This window comes from Platichthys flesus, chromosome 3, assembly GCF_949316205.1.
Source record: "Platichthys flesus chromosome 3, fPlaFle2.1, whole genome shotgun sequence".
NCBI classification, from domain to species: domain Eukaryota; kingdom Metazoa; phylum Chordata; class Actinopteri; order Pleuronectiformes; family Pleuronectidae; genus Platichthys; species Platichthys flesus.
This window is the reverse complement of record NC_084947.1, coordinates 16,627,545-16,642,327: the sequence shown is the minus strand read 5'-3', so window position 1 is coordinate 16,642,327 and position 14,783 is coordinate 16,627,545.

Sequence of the window (14,783 nt, the reverse complement as noted above, 5' to 3'; positions counted from 1 at the left end):
GAAAATAGTTAATTGAAATTAAGGTTTGCCCAAAGTCATAAGACTGCATCGGTTATTTCAATGTGCCAGAAACATATTTATAACAAATTGCAAATCCTCTGCTCTTTTTAGAGTTTTGGATTAGAGTCCATATTAGCAATATCAAAGGTTAATCGACTTTTCAGTTATTAGGTCACTCACCACATTGCTTGCCTGCATAATGTTGTCTCTGGCAGAATGCAGTCTTGTGAAAGTTGTTTGTTGGGCATTCAGACACCTGAAAGAGCAAATCTAGTGTATCATGTCAGTTTAAGAAGTTGTGCCTCTCAGTTAAATCTTCATTAATTTACTGTCAACAAGAAGATCAACTTCAATATTTTGAACCAGAAAATAGTTAATTGAAATTAAGGTTTGCCCAAAGTCATAAGACTGCATCTGTTATTTCAATGTGCCAGAAACATATTTATAACAAATTGCAAATCCTCTGCTCTTTTATAGAGTTTTGGATTAGAGTCCATATTAGCAATATCAAAGGATAGAATCAGGGACAACATTCAGATGAATCCTAATGTCATCCCCTGTCAATTTTTAACTTAAGTTAATTAGAGTAAATTACGGTTGTTGTTTTTTCAGATATATTATTTAATGACTCAAAGAAAAAGTTTTTTTTTAAAGTTTAGATTTGGCCTGGCACAGCTCTGTATTTGGTCACTCTCAGTTATTGTCATGCAACGCACAAGACTTTCATTTCACTTTATGTTTGCATGCCGTTGGGGTTGAATCATAACAAAACTCCTGCTGGGCTGCTAGCATGCCAACGCAGCAAAGTCCTCAATGTTTAATCTGTTTAACACATGTTTCAGTGGCACACCGTTAGTACAAATAAGCTGGTTATTTGAAAGCCGTGATGGTTTATGTGTGTAGGCGCTGATTGACATCCGTAGCAACAGGAGCTTGGAAACAGCCCGAAGTATTATGTAGTGTGTTTAAGCGGTGAACAGGGGGAGACGTGTTAGATAGTTGCAAAACGTGCTGAGGAGATGAAGCATGTTTTGGGGAGATGAAAGCATTTATCTGTATGTGATCACTTCTACACTTCTATGTGTGTGCATGTGCAACAGTTAAGGAGAGTGTGTGTGTGTGTGTGTGTGTGTGTCTGTGTGTGTGTGTGTGTGTGTGTGTGTGTGATGAAGACAAAGCTTAAAATGTAAAGGGGTTGAGCTGGAGTGATAGTTCTTTTGAGATTTCTAAGGATGTTATGTGTTACAAGTACAAGTGGTGCATTTTATCTCCAGATAGCTCTCTATCTCACGATAACACAGACACACACACACACAGACACACACACACAAACACACAGACACTTTTTTGTGTAAACTTAACTAAGGAGATCTTTTCTTTAGATACCATTCAGAGAGACGATGTGAATGTTGAACTTTTCAGGCAGGGGGAATAGAAAGGGCAAAATGAAAAAGGGATGGGAAAGGAAAGGACGGCAAGGGGACTGGGTCTGATAAGGTCACATGGCAAACTTTTGTTGCGATGGCAATTCTTGTTCAACTCTTCTGGCTGAGCTAGTGACCGCAGTTGACCTGCAAGTCAGTATCTGTGCATGTGTGCGTGTGGTGTTTTTATGTGTGTGTAAACAGGGACTGCCCGACATATTCTGACCTTAAAATCACTCATCATTACTGCTGCAGTTTGTCTCGAGCTGATTCTCTGTGCCACAGTGCAATAAGCTTCACTGATCTATTAGCGAGGATGCCTGCCCTGTCTGCCTTCATGTGGTAAATAAATCACTACAAATAGAAACAAAAGAAATTTTTGAAGATAAAAAAACCCACATTCTACCAACCATGAGCTTCGCATGGTCTTTAAAATGCAATGAAACAATGTGATCAGGTGTCTCACAATTCGTTTTTCTTTGATTCAACTCTTTAAACTGCTAATCCATTCATCACCCTCTCCTTTCTCGACATATGATTTAAGAGAGAGAGAGGAATTATGACCGCTCTATAATCCTTCCTCTCTGCATGGCTTTTGGATTTGAAATTTAGAAGCTCTTTTTCATTATATTACACTGATTGGAGTGTGCTATTGTCGTTGGGTTAGCTTTGGCCACACTTGTGCTCCTCAACATCCAGGCCAGTGCACTAATGCTGAGCGTCAAGGATAAAGAGGTGGAATCGCTTGTATGTGCAAAAAAAACAATAAAATCCACTCTACCTGGAGTGCAGGATTAAATGGGGTTTCGTATTTACCCAACAGCTGTTTTGGAAGACACCCCCCCCCCCCCCCCCCACACACACACACAGTTTACTTGGGCTGTGTACCAGTCCCTGGAATTCAGTATCAGTACCTATACATACATATTTCCATACTTCACAACTCTGTTATGTTCGCTTGGTTTTATTACTTCAGTTTCAGACAATGTAGAAAATCTGAAATAATGTTTAGCATGGCAAATAGCATGTTTACAAGGTATTATAGACTCCTTTTCGACTCCTCCTTTTCATTTTTTCTCTTTATATTCTGTTAGATGTTGTATCATGTACCAACATTTGGCACAACATGAATTGGCATTAGTACCGTTATTATTTGTTCTGTGATCACATATGTACTGTACAGAGTTACTGTGTTTGGGCAGCTATCCTTATTAGGACTTTGCATTAACTTCCAGTCATTGTGGACAGCCTAGCCAACACCTTACCAGTAATCTTAACCAGGAGCCCAGAAATGGTGTTTTGCCTCATTAGGACCAGGCTGTGGACTCCATGAGGTCTGCTGGTCCTAACAAGGTCTGTGTTTATTCTAGAAAAGGTCCTAAAGAGGTACCAAAAACTAGTGCACACATACACACTCACAGGAACATGAATATATTGAGGAAATCAAAGCAGAGCATGTAACATAATACATCTGAACAATTCACCCCAAAAAATTATTTAAAAAATAAATGTGTCCTATTCTAGTACAATTATTTGGAGATGTGTCCATTAACATCAGGGCAGTATAGTATTAACCCATATTCATAAAACAGGGCAAAGTAACTTGCCATAGCAATATATAGCCTCTTAGTTGCTACCCTTATGGATTTGTCAGATTACTGGCTTGGTCCTGATCAAAGCATTTTAAACCCTCATCTAAGGAGCCTCACTCTGAATTCTGTCTGCTAATTTATCCTGGGAACAGAAGTGGAGGCCGAGACTCAGACAGAATGGTTTCAGAGATGCACAGTCATGCCTCAGTAGAAACAACCTCCATTAGACAGCTCACATTAGATTACATATTTTTTCGATGCAGGAAGAAATTATGTCTTAGATTCTAATTTCCCTCACTCCTCTCAGAAAAATCTGTTGGTATTTTCACTGATTTAGTTTGATGTCTTGGTGTCATGAACAAGACTGAGCTGTGATATTTCAAGCGGTTAAACTTAAACAAAAAAACAGTGAGCCTTAACACATAATGATAATATATTATATATTATCATTATTTTTTGCCTTTACATTGTAGTAGTTAACATTCTTATTATGGGTTTCCCCCAGGAAATTGCTTAATGGATCTGTTGTTAAGCTGGTAAATACCATCATCAAACTTCAAGTCAGTGCAGAGAGTGCAGACTGTTTAGGAGAATATGTGTGGATCTTATCAATCTAACGTCAGCTTAGTGTCTGAGTGGCACAGAGCACTGCACACATTCTCAGCGGACTCTTTCAGATGGAGGGGATTTTCTCTTCTTTTCCAACTTTTTAAATCGTTTCCTTTTTGCCAACATTTTTACACACAAATCGACATTCATTAGGTACTGCTCAGCAAACATTAAATGTGTTCAATTATTCATTCTCCCCCTGCTGAGCAAATCCAGACAGATCTTGACATGTCTCGTCTTATTATTGATGTAGTAATCTCTATAAACAGATTCTACATGGGAATCTATAGGTATTGGACCAACAAAGGGAAGACAGCGGTTTCTACCGGAAAGCTGCTGTCCACACCGTAAGTCCCCAAATAGGCTGATTCGTTGTCAGCCGAATGCCAAGGGCTCAGAGATTGATGATGTAGTAACTTGCTGGTGGTTTAAACATTTTTAAACTCATTAATTTAATGTACAGCCTTTACGCTGTGGTATGGTGAATCATGTGGTTGTCACAGAAGATTAGTATTATATTTCATAAAACATAAATTATTTAGTATCCCATTATCCCAGAGAACTACTACCATAGTATGCTCTAGGAAATCCTTGTGTTTTTAGTTTACTGGTATTGATATTTTATGGAGATTAAATGGACAATATCCAGGCTGTGCTCCCTGTGGCCGTTCCAGGAAACTCTCAACGGTCTTCATGTAAATGTAGATATTTTGTTATTTATGCAAATTTAGAGATGTTTGAATAGAGTCGATGTGAAATCCGTGTTGCACCCTCTCTTTGAACTTTGGCTTTGAAGCTCTTCTGTATGATTCAATGAGCTCTGGGCTTTGAGGTTAAGCGTATCCCTGTATGTGTTTCCTGGTGTAGCGGTGTGGCAGTAATGATTGTCATAAAAGCCATTATCAGGGGCCCCGGGGCCACTGGGCTGCGGCTCTAGCTTTATTACACCGACCTGCAAGACAGTAATTATACTATGTCCACGTTGCTACGGCAACATGGAGGTTCTCAACGGCTATTGCAGTATTTATGTGAGGGGAGAGTAGCATTTTGTTAGTGTAGCTGTACATTTGTGTGTTTGTGTGCCGCCTTCTCAACAGGGGCACATCTCAAAGATGGAGTGACAAAATGGAGGAGGTTGACCCATTAGCTGTACTATCCACTATTTCACTTCACTGGTTTGATCCACATAGCTGAGCACTGAAGCCTGAGTTTAAGGACAAGCTGGAACCACTCTGGAACACAAGCTACGTCACACAGTACACCCAGATACAACTGCTCTGAAATAGACTGATCCGAACTCCGACTTCTTGGCCAGAGTATGTCATAAAATCCTCCCGTGGCTTGTTACCTGGTTATTGGCATGTCAACAATTAATTTAGTAAACCAGCAGTTTTCTCAAGGTAGAAATGTGATTAAATTACTAAAATTGTCCCAAGTCTCAGAATATCTATGGATTTTGGTTTAACAAAAAAAATTATCATGGACTGAATGATTGAATCAAGAATTTGGACAAAGTACAATGATTTCTGCAGAATGAGCCTGTAGTTTTAAGACGACTCTGCAGTATCGGGGCGACATGAGTGACTGTTCATTATTGTGGCTTCTGATACTGAGCCATGTCTGCATTGATCTGTTGAGTCAGAAGATAAGATCGGCAAGTACTAAGGCTAATCTGGAATTTATAGATTTGTGTGTGCGTGCCGAGTGTGAGAGAGAGAAAGCGAGAGAGTAAGATTTTCATCTATTCCTACTTTGGGCTCTGGTCGGACATATAGATTTTGGGGCTTCAAGTAGGCACCACACTGACGAGAGAGAGAAACACACTAGTGTGTTTCACACTAGTGTGTTTCTTGTATTGTATATATGTATATATGTATATATAGGGAAATGAAATCGTATAAACCAGCATGATAGTGATTTAACCAAATGAAGATGGACAAGAAGTCCAACTGATACATCATAAAGTTGGCACAGGCCAAAAGTGGAATTTTCAAAATATTACCAAAGCAATTATAAAATGAACATAATCACACAAATACAATAAAAAAACATTAAATTTAACTAATGTTCAAATGCCAGTCTTCTGCCTCATCTCCAGTCAGTGCAAGCATTGTTTGAATCAGAAGTTATTCTGATAAACAAAGTCCAGGAGTTGGTTGGCATATCTCTCCACTGGCAAGAATAACTCCATCATAGTCCATATGGCCTCTGGACTGGAGTGCATCAGTTTTCAATTTGGGGCCTTTCATGTTTTTTCTGGAGGGGCATCTTATGCAGACATTGCATTATCTTCCACTCTAAAGCAGTCAACACTTCCTGCCAAGCCCAGCAGCCTCACTCACCTGCTATATGTAATAAACTGAGTAGTCAACAAAGTATTGTGGTTTGGAAAGACTGAAGGCCTTTAGTCCAGACAAATTTGGATTTGCATCTTGGATTTAACCCAGTTGAGAAAAACTTGGGCAAAATTGGGCCCTCCTACTTTTGTAATGCCTCTGTTTGTTTGACCATCCATCCATCCTGTTCTTTTAAATGCTATAACCCAGGAATGCTTGAAGTGTTTAGGGCTCAAGGATAAGTCAAAGTAAAGGCACCCATGAGCTAAAAAAACATGTTTTATGGCTGTGGTTTAAAAATAACAGAATTATTATTGTTGTATTTTCTCATATGTACTGCATTTAAATCAGAGAAAGAGAAAGCTGGTAAAACACAATATGTAGTGACCCATGGTGTTGTTGCTTTCATTTTTAGATCTCTGCTCCAAAAAGGCTAAACGATTGGCTCTTGCTTTTAAATGTAAGCTTATTTATCCACACCAATTGTTTTGTATCCCATCTTACTTTTTAATAATATATTAAAGACAAATAAGACACAATTTCTCTCTCAGCCTAATTTCTGATGAGATGGACTGATGAGAGGACAACTTAATATTAAAGGCTTGAAGTGCTTCAGCTGCTCTAATGTAGGCACATTATCCAAAAGAGATATTTTATGCTGGTGTCCAACAATCACTTGTATGAAATTAATTAACAAAATGTTAATCTGAACTGGCTGTGTTTCTTCACTCTTGTTTTCTCTTCTTTCTAACGTTGAACTCTCAGTGCTTCGTTGGACAGAAACACCCAAAACTCTTCCCTAAAGTTCTTATTGAGAAACTTGCAGCATAACATCAGACACTCAAGTCCTCGACCATTATAATGTTCTCTTTGACTGACTCTAGAGTCAGTGAATAAAAAACTATATGTCAATATTTTACAGCTCTGTAGTTTAGTCTGATGGACTCAACCTCCCGAAACCTCAAACCATTAAGGCAGATAAAAAGCACAAAACGTCTCATTGCTTTCTTTACTGTGAAAATAGCGTGAAAATCAAGGTAGAATATAATAACAGTCCTCAAGGCACTTGTAGTCAAGTTGTCTCCTAACTTCTCTTTTGACATCAAGTGATATTACGCGTAAGTTTCTTATACTTAAATTGTGAGTTTTATTTCAATCTAAATGTATTGTTCCCAGATAACGTGACCAAATTGCTAAAGAAAGATTCACTTTTGAAGGACCGCTATTAGTCTTTATACATTATTCATTGCCAATTCAGTTCCTATAATTACGCCACGCTGCAGTGTGCTGTTTATGCATCCTTCAGTTCCGAGGCAGTTTTTGAAGATGCTTTTCTCCAACAACTGAAGGCAAGGAAGTGCCCTACATCTTAACCTTTTCCACAAACTGAAATTCATCCATACAATCATATAAATACCTACAACCAGCCTGTACATACTGTTGCTGTAATTGCCTTGCCTATTTTGAACTCTCTTGTATTTTTCACACATGTGTTTTGGTTGAACACATACGTTTTCTTCCATTTGGCGTAAAATAAACAGGGCGTCACACCAGTGATGAAATAATGCTGCTTATACTGACAATCTTTTTTTTTACTTTATTTATGGCCATTTATTGTTTTCTGACAAGCCTGCAGCTTGAGACAGTCAGATATGATGTATTGTATATGATGTAAGAGTTTCGGCACCTCTTACAAAATGACATAGTTTGTTGATTTTAAAAGTGAAAAGAAGTGAAAACAACCCTGATGCAAAATAGACATACAAAATCTAACATTATTCAAGTGTTGCTGCTGGTTGAGTTATTATTGTATATACTACAAGAGCTTATCCAAAATCTTCTGTTTATATTGTGTTTGAAGGAATTCATTGTGGATTAGGAGGCATGCATAGGATCATCGCCCTGCAAAACATTTGCATTTAGAATTGAGACATTTTGTAAAGTACATTTTTCTCTCTGTCAGTGCAGTGTTTCCTGTGCCACAGGCTGCCGCACAACCACACAGCTGGATGTTTCCATCCTCATACTTTTCTATCTTCGCAGGGTGATAAAGATACTGACTGTAGGTAAATTTATACCTCTGCGTTGAATTAATGCCATGGGTTTAACATAGCTACGTACCCTGTTTTTAAGCCTCGGGGTGCACACACCATCTCCTCCAACATCTTCTCTCTTTTCTGCGTTCCAGAAATTTTAGTAAAAGTCACTGTTCACTCCTTAGCTCCAACGCAGACACAATCAGCTCAGTTTCAGTTGCCATTTATTGAAGAAGACACATAGTGGCATAGAAACCCCGCCGTGAACTAGCATTTTGTTATTGCAGAACACACAAGTACACATGCTCACAGCAGGCTCTGCAGCGATCCTAAATATAAAACAGGCAGAATGTCCTTGAACTTTTGCATGTGCCAAAGTTACCGTTCAAATTGTATATCCAGGTTTCTTATGTCCGTGAAATGAAAAAGTGAAGACTAATTTTAACGTTTATTTGATGCTGAAGTTGCATTTTCTGCTTTTCACTGCTATAATCAACAAAATATATGATTTCAGAACTTTAGCATATAGCTGTGCAATTAACATACATTTTATTCCACCTTGTTTTTTATATGAGACTTAATATATTATTAAAGTAAATTTAAGGATGAATTTCATTTAGTTATGCAGAGTCTAAGATTTTGTATCTAAAACATCTATCTAATGTTTATACTTTTCTTCCTGCAATTATGAGATATTTGTTGTTTTTCTGCCTTCTCATTTGGGGAATGTTAAATCCCACATATATCATTTCTATTGCAGAGGAAATATGTCTCTTGTTGCTCCTTTGTTAGATGACCTAACAGCCTGAACAAATGTGCTAAACTAAAATGTTGAGCAGATTTTTGATATCTTCTTTTCTTTCATGACTCCAAACTTTCACAATTAAATTTCCATTCGGTCCTCTCCCCTTGACCTTATTGCTCGTCTTGTAAAATTGTTTGTCTTCCTGTTATAAGTGGTGTGTATTCACTCTTACCATCTTACCATTTACCCATCAGACGTAGGTATCTGTCCCTACTGCTGTCCTCTGAGCTGCCTCTTGTTTAACTTGTGTGTATCTCAACAATCACAACAAAGCAGAAGGTAGTCAGACTCTTCAGGTGCTGTAGTAAGAGGAAAGTAAGGGCTCCTGTATTAGATATTGGTGAAAGCGAAATTAAAATGTTTTCACTATGGCGGCCAAGTGAAATGTAAAGTTTTTTAAGGCATTGTTGTAATTGAGCAAATGTCATGGTCAAAGGAATATTTTCCATTGTCAAGATCCTGGACAGTTTGATCCTCCAGGTCAGGATGTGTTATTGTGTAAAAATAGAATGGTGGATCTGTGTAGTAAACTGACTATTTGCAGATATGAAAGAGACTATGTGAAGCTGTGATAAAGGATGACTTAAGTGACTGCCGCATCGACAACCACTGCAGGATATTATTTTAAATTAGCACCAGCTTCTCAGACTGTTACCTCTGGCGTAAATGATAACACTGCTGTTAGTCAACAGTCGCTTTCACCTGCCGATAACATTTAGCCGTCCTGCTAGAAGCCTAAATGTCAGAGCTGAAAGCCGTGGACCTGATTTCAGGGCCTTGATGGGAAAACCTGTGGGACACGAGGGAGCATCGATCTGCATGAAGACATTGATGTTATTACAACTTTGATTGGATGCAAAACGTAGTGGCTGATAGTGAGTGATGAAGAGTAGCAACAAAAATAATGTAGTGAAAACTACAGATTCTACAAGCCTGTGTGCGTGTGTGTGCGTGTGTGCGCTTATGTATGCATGTGGTTCCTTCCCGCAGGCTAATAATCATTGCCTCTCTCCAGATGGAGGAGTGTACCCAACTCAGCAGAGGCCTTCCTGCTTCCTCAGGGCAAGGGAAGTAGGGGGTAGTTGTGTGTGTGTGTGTGTGTGTGTGTGTGTGTGTGTGTGTGTGTGTGTGTGTGTGTGTGTGTGTGTGTGTGTGTGTGCGTGTGTGTGCGTGTGTGTGTGTGTCTTTGTGGGCATGCATGTGTGTATCTGTGTGTGTTTGTGAGAGAGAGAAAAGTGCGAGAGAGAGATATCATTTGTGTGTATGAGTGCATATGGAGGGAAGTATTGAACTGTCATTTACCTAGAATCCTCCAAGGGATGATGATCACACAGAGAAGAGGGAGAGGGAGCCAAATCAGATAAAGGCTTCTGGCACCATCAGTCTACAACAGACAACTTTGTTAACACCTGCACTTGCTCATTTGACTGAAAAAACAATTGATTAGGGGATGTATACCTGTGTGTGTCCATTTGATGGACATATTCATCCATAACACTGTGTCGCACCATATAGATTATTCAGTAAATTTATACAGGCAAAGTTGCAAAGCTTTTTCCTCTCTTTTCTGACCCATGATACATGCTACATTTTTTAATTGGAATTTTATTCACAATATTGTCAGGACTCCAAGTGAAAAGTGTGCTATATAATATGATGATGAACAGTATCATATACCCCAATCTGCTGACGTATTAGTAAAGTAAAAGAATGAAGTGGCACTAAATCTGATACTATAGCAGCTTGAGGCCATGTCTATATGTCATGACTCTGAGCTTTGAGCTCTATTCAACTTAAGTCACTTCTTGATTATAGACATGTTTCTTGTTTTTGGATTTTGTTTGTGTTTGGTGATTTTACCTTTATTTGTCAGTTTCCTTTTTATTCTAAAATGTTGCTCATTGTGTTTCTCCAGCTAGATTTCCTGCCTTTGTGATGGCCTGACTGGTTTGTTAAATCATCCCTGCCTCCCTTTTCCCGAAATCTTCCATTCATCACTATTGTTTACCTCAATGCTTCATGAAAAGTAGTGCACAACCGATGGTCATTAGCAGAGCGATATATACCATCATGCATTGTGCTCACAGCGGAGAGATGAGAAGAGCGAGGGCAGCAGGAACAGCCTGACCTGTTGCATAAATATAAATAGAAGCAGAACAGCGCCTCACAGCAAAAAGTCCAGTTAACAAGTTTATTTCTACTTTTAAAGATTACCATTCAATATGTTATTTACCTTAACGCATTAATAGTGTAAAATAAATTATTCAAATTTACTGTGGGATTATCCACTGGCCGACGTTGTTGTTTATGTTGTCATAATCCTGCAACAATTGTAGTCACTTTATAGTATACTTTATATAGTGAAGTAGGGAAAAGTGAGTGACTTGTTTCACTTGAGTGGTGTGTTTCGGTCATTTCTTATTTTTCAGTGTTATGATTCTTTTGAACTTATTTTTTTAACAATGCTTTGCTTTAGTACCTTTTAGTACTTTTGTTTTCCTTTGTGTTGATATTGGCTGGTGAGACTTTTGGTTATTTACCTTCATCTGGCTCCTGCGTTTGGGTCCTCCTGCCTTCCACATTTGCGACACTATATTCCTATAGGATGCAGAGACACCTGAAAGGATGCATGCTATATTTTGTATTATTTTTTCGGACTTCCTCATGACATCACATATGGTATTATATTATGGTGAATTACTGTCCAATCCATATAGGCTTTAGATTGTCTCTCTTGCTCCATTATTAGCTTTCTTTTTAAACTTGACCTTGGGCCGATCCCCTCCAAAGGTTACACACACGGTGTGGTTATAACATCGCCAGGGGCAATAATATTCCACAAATCCAAACTCAGTCGGCTCAAATCTTTTACAATCTCTTACGTCCAAACACTCATAGAGAGAATTCACGTGTTCGATGAGCGAGCAGCTCCTTGGGAACTCCTTTCTTCACTTGACTGACAGGTGGAAATTGGCTCCTTTCTCACTTCTGTCACAGTGCAGGTAGGCAATGCCACCTTGCCACACAGAGATCCCCTCAGAGAAGAATTGGATTACAGAACTCCCATTCAGTCTTATTACGCATACATGTGCTATCACTCTTACATGCAGATGTTAAAATGTACAGTTTCCGCCCAAGTGCTTGTGGGTCATGAGTGGATTATTCAGATGTTTCCTGATGTGCACACGCACTAGGGCATAGTGACTTCATATGGCACCTTAATCATACTGAGAGTACAGTATATGCTCAGATTCACTCTGATAAATAACACCCCATTTCTAACATCATAGGAACATGAGTGGCAAAACATATTTAGTTATTTACTGTTTTTGCTTTCACCATCTGACACACATTCTCATTGCTGAAGCACTTAAGTAATTAACAGCAAACTGCCTCCTCAGCCAAGTTAAGCTCCCATTGGAAGAAATTAATCACTGTGAGGGAATTAAATCTCATCTTGTCTATTCTTTTCTTTGCCAGTGTTTAATACTTTTCAACGTTGTGATAATTAGTTTCGCCAAGAAGAATGAAATGATAAAATAAACCAAGACACTCATGCTAGAAATGTTGAACTGATGCTCCCTAGTGGCTGAAACATGTATGTCTTTTATAGCAGAAAGATAATGCAGACATGTCATGTAACCCGATGCATTTACTAATAACAAGGCAGTAACTTTGGTTTTGTGTTGGTAAAATAGGATGTGGTTTGATAATTATTCAGATTTGTTATTATAGGATTGTGGCTAGAGTCATGATTGAATGCTGAGGCTGAGGTGGATATTGTGCATTAGAAGGTTGCCATCTAGAGTTGGGACGCAGGCAGTGCAGAGAGATGAAGCTGTGTTTGCAGAAACATTTCATGGGGTGAAACAGAAGTGTGAATTTTAAGGGTTAGGGGGCACAGTGTGATGCCTTCCTTTGCCACAACTCCTCACACACGCACCATCTCCACAGTGACTAGCTGTGTGGTTGACAGACAGCTCTCCCAGAGGTCTTGCAGGTCCTCAGGGACCTGCTGGTCAGTGAGGTGGACATTCTTAACGTCAGCCCTTGAGTGCCAGTGCAAAACACCTACTAACTGTGAGGTGGTTACTTAAGAGAGTCATTAGACAATCTACTAATACTAACACTAATATCTTATTCGAATGCCTTGCCAGCACAATGGAGTTTGAGAGCATTCTGGCAATGCGTCCTCCCTATTTTCATATTGTGCTGTGTGACAGCACCTAATGTTATTAAACATTTTATAAGGGAGAAAAACACACACTGACAACGTGTCCTGCCTCATAGAAAGAGCTGCTTTAACAATATGAGAGCTTTATTTTCTTTCTTTTCTTTTCTATAAAAGCTCAAATTGTAAGGCCAACTGTTCCCTAAAAGCTAATCTTTTATTTGCACTGATTTAATGTCTCTGCCAAGCAAGAGCCTGTGCTGGACAGGTACACTCTGATATTAATGTAGCTGTGTTCACTGTGACATTAATCTGAATCATTTAAAAACAATGACAGCGCACAGTGCATCTAACCGGCAGCATCATGGGTTTTCATCAACACCTCTGAACCCTCAGTGTTTTTATGTGCACACCAGAGGATCAGATCAAATCGAATCTCTCCTCCACCAGCCCAAACATGCCCAGTCTGTCACAAAGAGAGTTGATAATTTGTGTTTTTCATCTCTTTTGTTTTGACAAGCTTTTGGGTCTTTGATTATGGTGTATCAACAATTCACTGGAGACGGTCTGAGGGACTAGAAATAGAAAGAATAGGCACATTACATTCAGAAAACCAACAAAGACAAAATGAAACAGTCACTGGCTTATTTTTGTAAGTGTGCTTAATAATCAAGAATGCAAGTCTGTATCTGATATACTGATAAGGTTTTTTATTATAGATACAGAATATCACATATTATACAGCTATCTGTGGATGGTTGTAGGGTGTGAGATTATAGCATTCACTAAAGGCAATTCTCATAGTGCCCTAAAACAGGGAGAATGATTAATGTGTCAATATCTCCCTGATCATCTCAGGCTTTTGTAGAGATAGAAGAAAAATGTTTCACATAAGTGTAGTGTTTTAATAATACTTGGTGTAAAGATCATAGCAAGCCTTTGTTATTAAGGTCCTTAAAGGGGGTACAACATAAAACTCTAATTTAAAACAATTTAGCTCTAAATAGAGGGCATTCGATGAAGAGTCTGATTAGATATAGGTGCAATACACTGATATCATCATGTTGTAATTTGTAAACATACATAAACACAATCATTTGTTTGTGCTACACATTTACCATTGAAGTGTGTATAAAGCAGTAATAAGTATGCATTCTGATTTTGTCACACCATGTGGTATTAAGCACCCTGCCCAGTTTGAATAATAAAAAAAATCATCAAGTATCTAAAATCAAACCAAAATGTGATTAAATGTAAATATAATAAAAAGTTTAAAGTGCTTATTGTGGCCACACCAGGGTTTGTTTGACAGCTTCCACACCAGTCCGAGGAACCGTTATAAATAGGAATCACAACATGCACTCACAACAGCCCCGTGCAGGAAGCTTCAGTAACTCTGAGAATACGCGCTGAAACAAAATGAAAGCAGCAGTATTAATGGGTGGCAGGTGGCAAATAACAGTGTTTTTATATCTTCCTTGGAAGGTGAAGTGACCTTCAATCCACTGTTTCACGATACACAAACATAAAATATGTACACAAGGGGACTTACGGTCACAGTACTGTTGGTGGGATGGCACCAGTTGTCTCTGGTGGAAGTACTTGAAACTACCTGGTGTAAAATGGTCACTGCAGAGGCAGAAGGTCTTAAAATCATCCACTTCTTCTTCATCTCATCCTTCTTATGCAATTTAAATAAGGAGAGAGGTTTTGCTTGTAGCCAATTCACAAACTGTAGTAGGTGAAGTAACTTGTACTTGAGCCAGAAAACCACTGATGCCAATGTGCTGTAGTATGATTAATGTTTATG